The sequence below is a fragment of the Chrysochloris asiatica genome, unplaced genomic scaffold, assembly GCF_000296735.1.
Source record: "Chrysochloris asiatica unplaced genomic scaffold, ChrAsi1.0 scaffold00161, whole genome shotgun sequence".
NCBI lineage: Eukaryota > Metazoa > Chordata > Mammalia > Afrosoricida > Chrysochloridae > Chrysochloris > Chrysochloris asiatica.
In genome coordinates, this window is record NW_006408679.1 from 5815598 (window position 1) to 5828723 (window position 13126).

A 13126-nucleotide genomic window follows, 5' to 3' on the forward strand; every position below is an offset into this window, starting at 1 on the left:
TACCCTGATTTGAAAGTGAAAACTCTGCTATTCTATATTCTTTATCTGCTGTTAACCAATGGTAACTATTAGATTACATTTCCAATTAAAATAGATTTTGTCTCTTATTCTGTTTGTGCAGAACACAAAAATTGGAAGAAAGAAATGATCCAGATTAAAAATATTAGGTGAAGGCATATGATGAAGGATTTTAATTTAAAATCTGTATTATATTTTTTAAAAAACACATTAAATTGTTTCCTCACTTTCTGGAGGACCTTCTTCAGTAAGTTCCAGAGAAAAGATGCTGCTGTTACTTGCCATCGCATGACCCCATATGTGCAGAGTAGAATTGCTCCACAGGCCTTTCCAAAGCAGATCCCCAGGACTGTTTTCTGAAGCCTCTCTGAGTGGATTCAAACCACCAACCTTTAAGCTAATAGTCAAGTGCTAAATTATTTGCATCACCCAGGGACCAGAGAAAAGTTGGTAGGATATAACCTACCATGTTTAAGATAAGCTTCATTCTCTCTCTACCTTGATTGATAGTTTCAATTGTTATTGAATTATAAATTGACAGTTATTTTCCAGAGTAATTTTGACAGCACTGCTCCATAGCACTCTAGTTTCTAATACTGCACAACATGAGAAGTTTATGCCATTCTAAAATTCTCAATCCTATACATATGTCCTATCTGTTCTTCCTGAAAGATTTGGAATCTTTTCTTTATCATGGGTTATGTCATGATAACATGTCTTGGGGTGGGTTTTCTTTCCTTCATTGTGCTAAGCACTCAGTGGGCTGTTTTCAATATTGAAATACATGCCTTTCAGTTCTTGTAAATTTTTTAGTGTCATTTCTTTCCTTCTGTTTTCTCCCTTCTAGTTTCCATAAACTACTTTTAGTTGTATATTGGGCCTCTTAGATTGAGAGTCTTTTCTCTCCTATTTCCATCTTTGTATATTTGTTTGTTTATTTTGTATGGGATTCCTCAAATTTCCCTTCTTATCCTTCTAATAAAATATGTTTGCTATGGTACTGAAGGAAGAAGTTCAATGTGCACGTAAGGCACTGGCAAAGAACAAGGCTGGGGGAATTGATGGAATGCAAATTAAAATCTATCAACAAACTGATGCAGCTTTGAATGAACTCACTCATCTATGCCAAGAAATTTGGAAGGCAGAGACCTAGCCAACTAATTGGAAGAGGTCAATATTTGTGCCCATTTCAAAGAGAGGAGATCCAATGGGTTGCAGAAATCATTGGACAACATCATTAGTATCTTATGCAAGTAGAATTTTGCTAAAGATAATTCATAAACAGCTGCAACAGCACATTGACAGAGAACTGCCAGAGGTTCAAGCTGGGCTCAAACAAGGATGTGGAATGAGGAGTATCATTGTTGACGTCCGATGGATCTTGGCTGAAAGCAGAGAATACCAGAAAGATGTTTAACTGTGCTTTATTGATGATGCAAAGGTTTTTGACTGTGTGGATCATAACAAGCTATGGACAACATTGTGGAGAATGAGTATTCCACAGCACTAAATTATGCTCATGAGGAACTTTTACATAGATCAAGAGGCAATCATACAAACAGAACAAGAAGCTGGGTTATATAAGAAGAACATGGCATTAGGATCGGAGGAAGACTCAGTAACAACCTGCAGTAACAATATGCAGACGATACAACCTTGTTTGTTGAAATCAAAGAGGACTTACAATACTTAACTGATGAAGATCAAAGACCACAGTATTTTTGCACTTCAATGTAAAGAAAACAAAAATCCTTGCCACTGGACCAATAAATAACATCATAATAAATGAAGAAAAATTGAAGGTGTCAAAGACTTCATTTTACTTGGATCCACCATCAACACTTATGGAGGCAGCAGTCAAGAAATTAAACATATTGTATTAGACAAATCTGCTGTACAAGACCTCTTTAAAGTGTTCAAGAGCAAAGATAGCAGTTTGAGGACTAAAGTGCACCAGACCCAAGCCATGGTATTTTCAATAGTCTCATATGCATGTGAAAGTTGAATAATGACTAAAGATTGTAGAGGAATTGATGAATTTGAGTTATAGTGCTGGAGAAGAATATAAAAGGTACCATGGACTGCCAGAAGAAAAAAACAAATCTATTTTGGAAGAAGTACAACCAGAATGCTCCTTGAAGCCAATACGGCCCGACTTTTTCTCTCAAACTTTTGACATATTATCAGGGGGGATCAATCTCTGGAGAAGGACATCATCCTTGGGAAAGTGGAGGAACAGCGAAAAAGAGGGAGACCCCAGTGAAATGGATTGGCACAGTGGCAGCAACAGTGGGTTCAAGCGTAGCAGCAATTGTGAGGATGGTGCAGATATTTCGATCTGTTGTATGTATAGGGTCACTATGGGTCAAAACTGATTCAATGACACCTAACAACAACAAGAAGAATGCTTTTTAATATAAATAATAGCTCCTTTTTGTCCTTTCTTGTTCCTTTATATAGCATCCTCTTTTTGGTCCAGTGATGCAAAATCTTTTCATATCTGTGGTATAAAAATCTAGTTATGCTTAAAATATTCTTCTACTCCATTATTGCCTATTATTTGTGTCATCCAAATTCCTTTTTATTTGGTCTATATTTCATGTTGGAGATTTCCACAAATGAGCTATGTTCCTTAGTAAGTCTGTTCGGATATCAAAAGAAAGCAATAAAAAGATGACTGGGGTGCTCACTTAGGCAACATACATACTAAAATTGGAACAATAAAGAGAAGTTTAGCAAGACCCCTGTGCAAGGATGACATGCTAATTCGTGAAGTGTTCCATATTTTTAGGTGTTAGGTTTCCTCAGGGGTGCATCAGACTTTGAGTTCTGCTAGGGTCCCTCAGGCCTGAGAGCAGATATTCCACAGAGATATGCCTCATTCTGTGCCTCCTGCCATGATCAATTTACCAGTGCCTCTGTGAAGGATAGGAAACAATTCTGTTATTGTATGAGCTTGATTCAGTTCATTTACTTGAGAAATGAACCAATTTTTACTTTCTGTCTAGAATAATGCATTTGTAGAAGAGTGGTCTATAATGCCCCCAAAAGAGCCTTGTTTTCTCTGATATCAATGTATTTATATGGACATATTCCAGTGGGTTCTTGGGTGAGTTTGTCACATCAAGATTTTAGGGAGTGGGTGTTTATATAGTGGGGATACAATCAGTAAACAGCTCGCTTTCCGTGGAGAATGGGAAAACAATCTCAGTTGAGAGACTGAGACCCCAAAGTGGCCCTGAGGCTGCTGCCTTTCCTCTTTCTCCCTTCATGTTCTCAGGCCCTTAGTAACACACCCAACTTAGTAACACACCCAACTTTTAAAAAAGCCCTGTAGCTCCAAGCCTGGTCTCATTCCCTGCCAGGTTTGCGTGAGTACCACATTTGAACCCTTGTATTCTTAAGGTCCCATGTCACTTTTATGTATTTGCATGAATACTTAAATGTCAGCATTTTAAACAATTTGATAAAGTCTTTCTAACCACTCAAACAGTGCACGTTGGCAAGGATACCACGCTGCCAGTGTTCTGAGAGTCAAATAGGCAAATAGGGCCAGGGTTTCATGTTTGAAAACGTTCACTTATTATTCCTGTTTTCATTTTTGTGCCTTGTTTCTGTTCTCTGTTTTGTCTGGTGTCCCAGAGTCTGAAACATCTCTAGTTCAGTTTCTCGATCATTTACGTCTCCCACTTCTGCTAGGCTGGGGAAAGGATCTTAGAGTAAACTTATAAGGGTAGCCTGTCTTCTCTGTTCAGCTTCTGACCCCAACTGTCAGAATAACAGATATTTTCAATTCCCGAATTCTAAAGCCTTCTTATGGTGTACCCCATACAGGTACTTATATTTCCTTTTTCTTTCTTCTGAAAATCAGTTTCCCACTCATGCTTTGTATTTGAACTTCTTTTTACAATTTTATTATGACATACATCATAAATACACAAACTGTAAATGCACAGTTTAAAGAAAAATATTAAAATATACTTCAATATGCCGGTAGCTAGGTAATTAAATAACACATTGCCAAGTTTTAGAAGCTTCCTGTGAATCCCTCCTTTATTACCATCTATTCTCTCTACAGGAATCCTGGTGTGGCACTGTAAGATAAACACTGGACTGCTCACTACAAAATCAGCAGTTCAAACCCACCAGCAGCTCCTAAGAAACCCTATAAAGAGTCACTATGAATCAGAACTGACTCCAAGACAGGAAGCCTAGGAGGCCTCGAACAAAGCAAAGATATTCTGAGGACAGGGGATTTCTTTGGTTCTCTATTGCATCCCCAGTGCATGGCCCAGAGCCTGGGATGTTTACAGTAGGCACTCAGTAAATGTTCGTTGAATACATCCTCAGCAGTGAACAATTTCAATGAATTGTAACCACCCTGTGTTGCTGTTGCTGTTGTTAAGTGCCAGCCAAGTCAGTTGCAACTCATAGTGACCCTGTATAGCGTTTCTTAGGAGAGCTGGTGAGTCTGAACTGCTGACCTTGCAGTTTAAACCAACCTTGTGTTCTAGTGCTTATCTTATAGCGCCACCCCAGGACTCTCCAGTACTCCATCACCACCAGGAAAAGCCCCTTGAGCAGCTATGATGGGCCCAGCTGAGGCCCTCATGTGGCCTGATCCCCAACATCTGCTACTTCATCTCGCCATCTCTCCCAGAGACAGGAAGACCAGGGAGGCTCCTGGAAGGTGAAAGCATTCACCCCAAGACCTTGTCCATTGTACAGTCTGTTTACTGTAGACAGGCTGCCCATAAGATTTCTGTGTTTTACTTCCTGGTAGGCACTGTGGGTTAATGCGATGTACTGCAGAGTCGGTTTGAACTGCAAGGTCTGTGGTTCAAACTCAGCAGCTGCTCCTCAGGGTCGCTATGGGTCAGAATCACTCAATGGCACTTAACAAGAACAAGATGTTTTCAGATTCCTGGTGTGGCACTGTAGGATCAGCACAGGACTGTGAACCACAAGGTAGGCAGTTCAAACCCAACAACTGCTTTTCGGAAATCCTATTCAGGGTCACTAGAGTTGAAACTGACTCTATGACACTCAAAAACAACAAGATGTTTTCAGGCTAACTAGTTTTATGCACCTTGAAGGATGACAGATGACGGCAGAGACGAACACCAGCCATGAGAGGGGCTGAATGGGAGTTATGCGTGTATGACATTTTTTAATAACTTTGGTCTGTTCCTACCAGAAGGTCAGTTTGAACCACAAGATCAGTTCAAACTCACCTTGGAATCCCTATACAGGGACACTATGAGTCATAACTTAATCCATGGCACTTAACAACAACAACCAGAGGCCTTTGCAGTTGAATCCATCTTGAAGAAATGCTGCATAAGCACCCAGTTAGCATGATACCTCCTAAATGGACCACTTTGCAGAAATCGCTCCCTATCCCTATGAATAAACAGGATGCCTTGCTCAAGGAGATGAGGGCTAAGCATTACATTAAGCCCTCCCCATCACAGTTCGAAAGTCTTTTCCCTATATAAACCTTTGCTCATATGGAGATTTTGCTCTCTTGACTATTCTTATTCAGGAGAAGGCAAGAGCCCTCTCTTGTAGGGCACAGGTAGACTAGCACTCCCAGAAACAACTCAACTTATTTAACAATAACATAAATTATCTCTACAAATCCTGAATTTTGTGTAAATGATTTCCTTGCCTATGGATTTGTTTATTTATTGTTGTTAAGTGCCATTAAAGTTAAGTAGATTCTGACTCAAAGTGAAATTTGTTGTTGTTGCTATGTACCATCAAGTCAGTACCGACTCATAATGACCCTCTGCAAACAGAAGGAAACAGTGCCCCATCCTAGGCCAACCTCACATTCTTTACTATGTTTGAGTCCATTGATGCTGCCAATGTGCCAAATTATCTTGATGGGGGTCATCTTCTTTTTCTCTGACCTTACCAAACATGATATCCTTCCCCAGTGACTGGTCCCTCTTGACAATATGTTCAATGCATGAGAGATAAAATCTGGCCATCCTGGCTCATAGTGACCTCATACACAACAAAATGAAACACTGCCTAGTCCTGTGCCATCCTCACAATCATTGTTAAGCTTGTGCCCATTGCAGCTGCCATTGTACGAATCCATCTCATTGGAGGCCGTCCTCTTTTTAGGTGACCCTCCACTTTACCAATCATGATGTTTTTCTCCAGGTACTGGTCCCTCCTGGTAATATGTCCAAAGTCTTGAATTCTTAAAGATGAAATAATATCTCATTGTGTTTTTAATTTCTACTTCCTGAATTACTAAAGAGGTTGAACATCTTTTCATAAGCCATATAGCTATTAGGCATTATTTCTTTTGTAACTGATCTATAGAAGTTCTTTATAAATTCCAGCTAGCATGTATTCAAAGTATCTCCTCACAGTTTATGCTGTGTCTTTTCACACTTAGTGGCATATTAGGATGAATGGAATTCCTTAGGGTTAATGCAATAATGTTTCTCAAACATTTCCTTCATGGTTGCACATTTGAATCATGTTTAAGAAACTCTTCTTTACCTGAGGCCTGTTTTTAAATTTAAATAATACTTTATTGTACTTTCATGAAATTTTACTTAGCAAATTAGGTTCCCAGTTGACAATGTCTATACAAATTGTTTAGTCACATTGCTGTTGTTGTTAAGTTGGTTCTGACTTAAAGCAACCCTGTGTAGGGTTTCAAAGGAGTAGCTGGTGAGTCTGAAACACTGATCTTGTGATGCAAATTAGTTACATTTTTTACAACATATAAAAATTATTTCTAATTTCATTCTGGTTGTTCCTTTTCCCTTACTCTAGTTCTCCTGTTCCCTTATCTTCTCATCTTTGTTTTTTAAAAGATCTTCTCATTTTTATTCAAGTGTATGTACCAACCACTAAAGCCAGTGATGATGAAATTGAAGAATTCTACCAATTTCTTCAGTCTGAAATTGACCAAACATGCAATCAAGATGTATTGATAATTACTGGCAATTGGAATGCAAAAATTGGTAACAAAGAGGAAGGATCAGTAGTTGGGAAATATAGTCTTGGTGATAGAAGCAAGGCTGAAGATCACACGATAGAATTTTATATATACATTAAAACTTTATTACAAAATGATAAAGCAGAGCTCTGGGTAAAAAAAAAAAATCAGGGTTTGCTTTAACACCCAAGTTGGAAAATCTCCATATAAGCCACTTGAAGTAACATTTACATCCAAAAAATTTTTTCAATAAATTTATACAATATATTTTGAGCAATAATTCCTGTATAGCTTATTCTTAACAGTTTGTATCCAACTATTCAAATAATTATGAACCAGTCTTTTAAAACAGTCTCAACTGAAATCTCAGAACAATCATAACAAAAACCAATGAATCATATGTTTCCATAACAAATAAGACCAAGGATTCATGTGGGGTAGGAGAGGATTCAGGAATGAAAAATCAAGTGTTCTACCTGGATTAGATATTCACTGGAATGTGATCTTGGAACTTCTCACTTTTGATGTTACAATAAGAAGGTACCAACACCAGGGTAAGTTTGACATCTGTTTTGCTAAATGGAAACCTTCACCAAAAGAGTTTGAAAGATTTAAAGTTCATTCTCCACGATGAATAGATGACATCAGTTCTTAATTCTTCCTGAGGTTACTAACCAGCCATTGGGATTTTATTTTCAATTTCCACCCAGCAGGAAATTTGGGGTGTGAGAGAAGAGAAAGGGAAAGAGGACGCAAGGCCTTACAGAGAAAGCAAGTTTTGAATCATCAGAGAGCCAGCTTCTGCCCTGAAGTTATTGATAAATATCAACGAAGTTGCATATAAACCTGTTTCACAGTGGAATCCAGGTGTAGCTCAATAAATGACCCTTTGCTAAACTGGAAGGCATTGTAAACTAGAGTCATTCACTATCCAACAGAAAGGTGATTCTCCCAATTCCTACAAAAGTAACCCAGAATCCAACTTGGACATTGGCTACCCAAAATGGGGGGTGGCTACAAAGGCAAGAAGTGACTAGATTACAAGCTTTTGAGGGAAACTAGATCCAGAGGGCATGGAGGAAGGCAGACTCTCCACTGAGTAGTATCCAATCTGTCTAGGCAGGGCTGATGACAGGAAATGTGGATAGGTCTCTTGTGATACAATAGTAAAGAATTGTTATCAGGACTGACTGTGAGGGTTGGAAAAGTAAAGGTAAACATTTTTTAGCAAGGAGGGGAGTAATTGACATTGCAGTCTAGGAGCGGAGGTCCCTGGGACCATGAAGGGAGAAGAGCATAGAGCGGGACCCTACCCAGAGGTGGAAGCAGAGACAATGACATGGAGAGATGGAGCAGCCGGGGACTTTAGATCCAGAGAGGGAGAGGGGCTGTGTGCTGACGACCGGGGGTGGGAGTGGGGGGCGGGCAGGCTTGTAGGATATACCCTTTGGTTGGTTGATGATGCATGGAGGGGACTGTAGTAACAATGGAAATGGCAATGAGATGATATATACGATAGGATGAATGAAAAACTAATATTCTCCCATGTAAACTATCACATAATTCACAATAGAACATTTAAAAAAGTAAAACAGCAAAATACAAGAAAAAAAAAAAAGTAACCTAGAATCAAATCATCCAAGGCTTGATAATGTTGAGGTAAGTGGCCCAGTGTTCACCTGACAGTTTCTGAAATTATTTCATTTCCCCAAATAGACATAGTGGTTAATGATAGATGTCTAAGCATATCAACACTGTTATCATAGGTCCCAATGCCTTCCAAAGTTACAATTCTGGGAGACCTGGGTTGCACACCAGGTCTGCCAAGGTTTGCATAGCTCATGCATTGGCAATGAAAGGACACACATGTAAGTTGTGCTTGGTTCAGCTTCTATTGTACTATCAAGTCTGTTCCAATCCATAGTGACCCTGTATAGGGTTTCCAAGGAGTGGCGGGTGAGCTTGAACCACCAAACTTGAGGTTCATACTGACCTTGCAGTCCACCACATTAACCCACAGCGCCACACCAGGACTCCTTTCCTAAAGCTCTTCTCCTAGTGGTATCAAGATCCTAAGTGGGCTCAAAACATCATTACATGGTTCTCCTATAAAGACTAGAAAATGCTTTTTCCTGACCTGTGCCCAAATGAGTAGGCTGAGAAAGGAGCTAAAAGTAGGGGCTCCTCAGCAAGTTGGGTAATTAAGGCCTCTGGCTGCTTGTTCAAGGACAGAGCCCAGCCTCCTCCAGTACCTTCTGATAGCTGCTAGTTGCTCTGTCCTCCAATTGGTCTCCAGGAGCATCATAAGGTGTCAGGCTAGAGAAGAGTCTGGCTCTTGGCCTAAGTCCCTATACTCCAATATGCAGCTGGTGAGAGATCAAGCTCAGAATCTCATGGGAGGGGGAGGGACTTGGTTCTCCGGAAAATAACAAGTTTCAGACTCCTACCTGTTGGAAAGGAGGACCCTAAGTCAAAGATATGTAGAAAGGCGCTTGTTCCTTCTAAAGCTTTCCCTTTCCTTTATAAACTTTGGTAAGGAGGGTGTCAAGTTAGGCCCAAGAATGGAAAGAAGCAAATGTGACCCCTTATGCCACCTCCACGCAGACTGGAAATGCCGAGCAGCTTCTGAGCCGATGCTTTGGCGCCCCCCTAAGTGGGGTCAGGAGATAGCTTCCAATGCCAGCACTTCAATTCTTGAATAACTTTTGAGATTTTTTTCAGTAGCTTTTGTGCTTTCTCACCAGAGATTAAGTTTCCACTTTAAAAAAAAAAAAAATTCTGTTGTCATCGAGTACATTCAGACTCATAACAACACTGTAAGACAGAGTAGAGCCAATCTGTAGTGTTTTCAAGGCTGTAATCTTTACAGATTTCTGCTCCCGTAAAGATTGACAGCCTTGAAAACCCTGTACAGGGTCGCTATGAGTCAGAACTGACTCCACGGCACATAACAACAACAACAACAACCTTTATGGAAGCAGACTGCCACATCTTTCTCCCATGGGGCAGTTGGTCGGTTTGAACCACTGACCTTTCAGTCAGCAGCTGAGCACTTCACCACTGCACCACCAGGGCTCCTTAACAACTTCAAAATTTTTCAATAGCATTTGTGTTTTGTTTCTCACCAGAGATAAGTTTATGTGTCCATAATTCTGCTGTATGGAGAACCACTATTGGTCTAGTAAGCTAACATATTCTTGGTTCAAAGAAGCATGGATTTTAGGCAATATAGCAAAAGTACACAGAAGCAGAAAAGCCAGAGGGACCCTGAGTCCCACTGTGCTGGCAAGGAAGAGAACCAGGACTTCTGACTAATGAAAGCGAGGCAAGCATCTGAAGAGGACAGGTGGAAGCAGGAAGGAGAAAGGGTGAAACTGCATAAGGAGATATCTAGGTTCTCAGAGATAGGGAGGAGGCAGAGTTCAAGTTCTGGAAATTCTCTGTTCACCAATTACCAGAATCATTCCAAGATCATGGAAACACAGACTTGCCCATGCAATCTGTACCAGTCCCACTGGCCTCAGGGGCTCTGTCAGCCAAGAGGTGCAAGTGGTGACAAGAAGGGCACGCCCAGGAGTGATCAGGCATCATTTGTGCCTGCCCTAGTCTTGGGAACAACTCTGCAAGTTTTCTTCTGTTAGCATGCATCTCTGCAAGCTGGCCAACCCTGAGCCCCAACACCTAAAATGTTGTGTTCCCGTAAGGCACTGAAGAAGGTAGTGGATTCAGACAAGGATGTGGAATGAGGGATATGATTGCTGACGTTAGCTGGATCATGGCTGAAAGCAGAGGATACCAGAAAGATGTTTACCTGTGCTTTACTGACTATGCAACAGCTTTTGATTGTGTGGATCATGACAAATTATTGACAACATTTCAGAGAATACGTGTTCCGGAACACTTAATTATGCTCATGAGGAACCTGTACATAGACCAAGAGGCAGTTGTTCAAATAGAACAAGGGACCACAAAATGGTTTAAAATTAAGAATGGTGTGCACCAGGGTTGCATTCACCATACTTATTCACTCTCTGTAGGCTGAGCAAATAATCCGAGAAGCTGAATTACATGAAGAAAAACATGGCATCAGTGTTGGAGGAAGATTCATTAGCAACCTGCGATATGCAGATGATACAACCTTGCTTGCTGAAGGTGAAGAGGACTTAGAATACTTACTGATGAAGGTCAAAATCCACAGCCTTCAGCATTGGCTGCACCTCAATGTAAAGAAAACAAGAATCCTCACCACTGGACCAGTAAACAACATCAAGATAAATGGAGAAAAGATTGATGTTGCCAAGGACTTTATTTTGCTCTGATCAACCATCAAAACTCGTGGAAGCAGTAGTCAAGAAATCAAACAATGTCTTACATTAGGCAAATATACCACACAAGACCTCTTCAAAATGGTTAAGAGTAAAGATATCAGTTTGAGGACTAAGGTGTGCCTGACCCAAACCATAGTATTTCTAATAACCCCATATGCCATTGAAATTTGAACAATGAATAAAGAAGACCATAGAAAAAGTGTTGCATTTGAGTTATGGTGTTGGGGGAGAATATTAAAAGTACCATGGACCACCAAAACAAGAAACAAATATATTCTGGAAGAAGGACAGCCAGAATGCTCCTTAGAAGCCATGATGGTCAGACTTCTTCTCTCATACTTCGGATATAATATCAGGAAGGACCAGTTCCTGGAAAAGGACATCATGCTTGGTAAAGCAGAGGATCAGCAAAAAAGAGAAAGGCCCCCAATGAGATGGCTTGGCCCAGTAGCAGCAGCAATGGGCTCAAGTGTAGCAATAATTTTGAGTTGGCGCAGGACCAGGCAGTGTTTTGTTGTGTTGTACATAAAGTCACTGTGAGTTGGCACAGAATCGATGGCATCTAGCAACAATATGACAGTTTCTCAGTTCCCTTATCTTCTCATCTTTGCTTTAAAGAAATTGTTCCCAATGTGATTTCATATTGATGGTTTTTAATGGAGCACAATATTCACTGTTGTTATATGCTGTAGAGTTGGTTACAATTCATAGCAACACTGTATAACTTTTGTGAGACTATAAATCTTTACTAGAGTAGAAAGCCTCATCTTTATAGGGAAGCTGGTGCGTTTGAGCTGCTAACTTTGTAGTAATCAGTCTAATACTTATTCTATAGCACCACAAGTGCTGCATATTCATGGATAATACTCATTATTTTGTGTGTCAATCTGTAATTTCACTAAAAGGTGACCTCTAGGGACAGTTTTGGTTTAAGGTTAAAGAGTGTATCAGGGTGATAGTCTCAGGGAGTCCTCTAGTCTCAACTAGTCCAGTTAACTCTGGACTTTTTTGTTTTGTTTTTTAACTTTTGATTGTGTATGCTGAAGGTTTACATAGTAAATTAAGTGAAGGTTAACAGAGCAGATCATCAGTTTTACATTCAACATATGATGCATATTGCTTCATTACAAGGTTGCAATCCCCTCCATGTACCAACAGTTAACAGTAATTACCTCTACTCACTTTAATTATTGCATTCCTCCCTGTGTCTCCCACTACCTTACCGTCATCTTTTGTTTAACCTCCCTCTTGTGTATTGTCTGCTCTGTCACCTATGTTAAAATGTGTCTACCCTCTACCCTGTGAATAATTTTCCCTCACTCTCCCAGCCCCTATAACCATCATAGATTGTTTCTTTTATCAAGAAAACCTCTTTAAAACAAACAAACAAACAAAAAAGCAACTTTTTACAACACTGATCTCATACAATAGTTGTCCTTTTATGATCAACCAACTTCACTAACCATAATGTCCTCCAGGTTCAATCATGTTGTGAAGTGTTTCACAGATTCCTCATTAGTCTTCAATATTTTGTAGTATTCCATTGTATCTATGTACCCAACTTTTCTTAACCATTCTTTTGTTGATAGACATGTAGGCTGTCTCCATCTTTTTGATATGTCTCTTGTAAACCGTATATTGAAGGATCCATTTAATCCATTGATATTCAGTGTAATTATCAATAGGTGTGAATTGATTGCTGTGTGTTTTTGTGTGTGTGTGCATGATGCTGCTGCTTCTTTTTTCAGTATAATTTTATGTTCTGCGATCATTTTGTTTGTGGGTTTTCTTTTTCTTTTCTGTTGTGTTATTG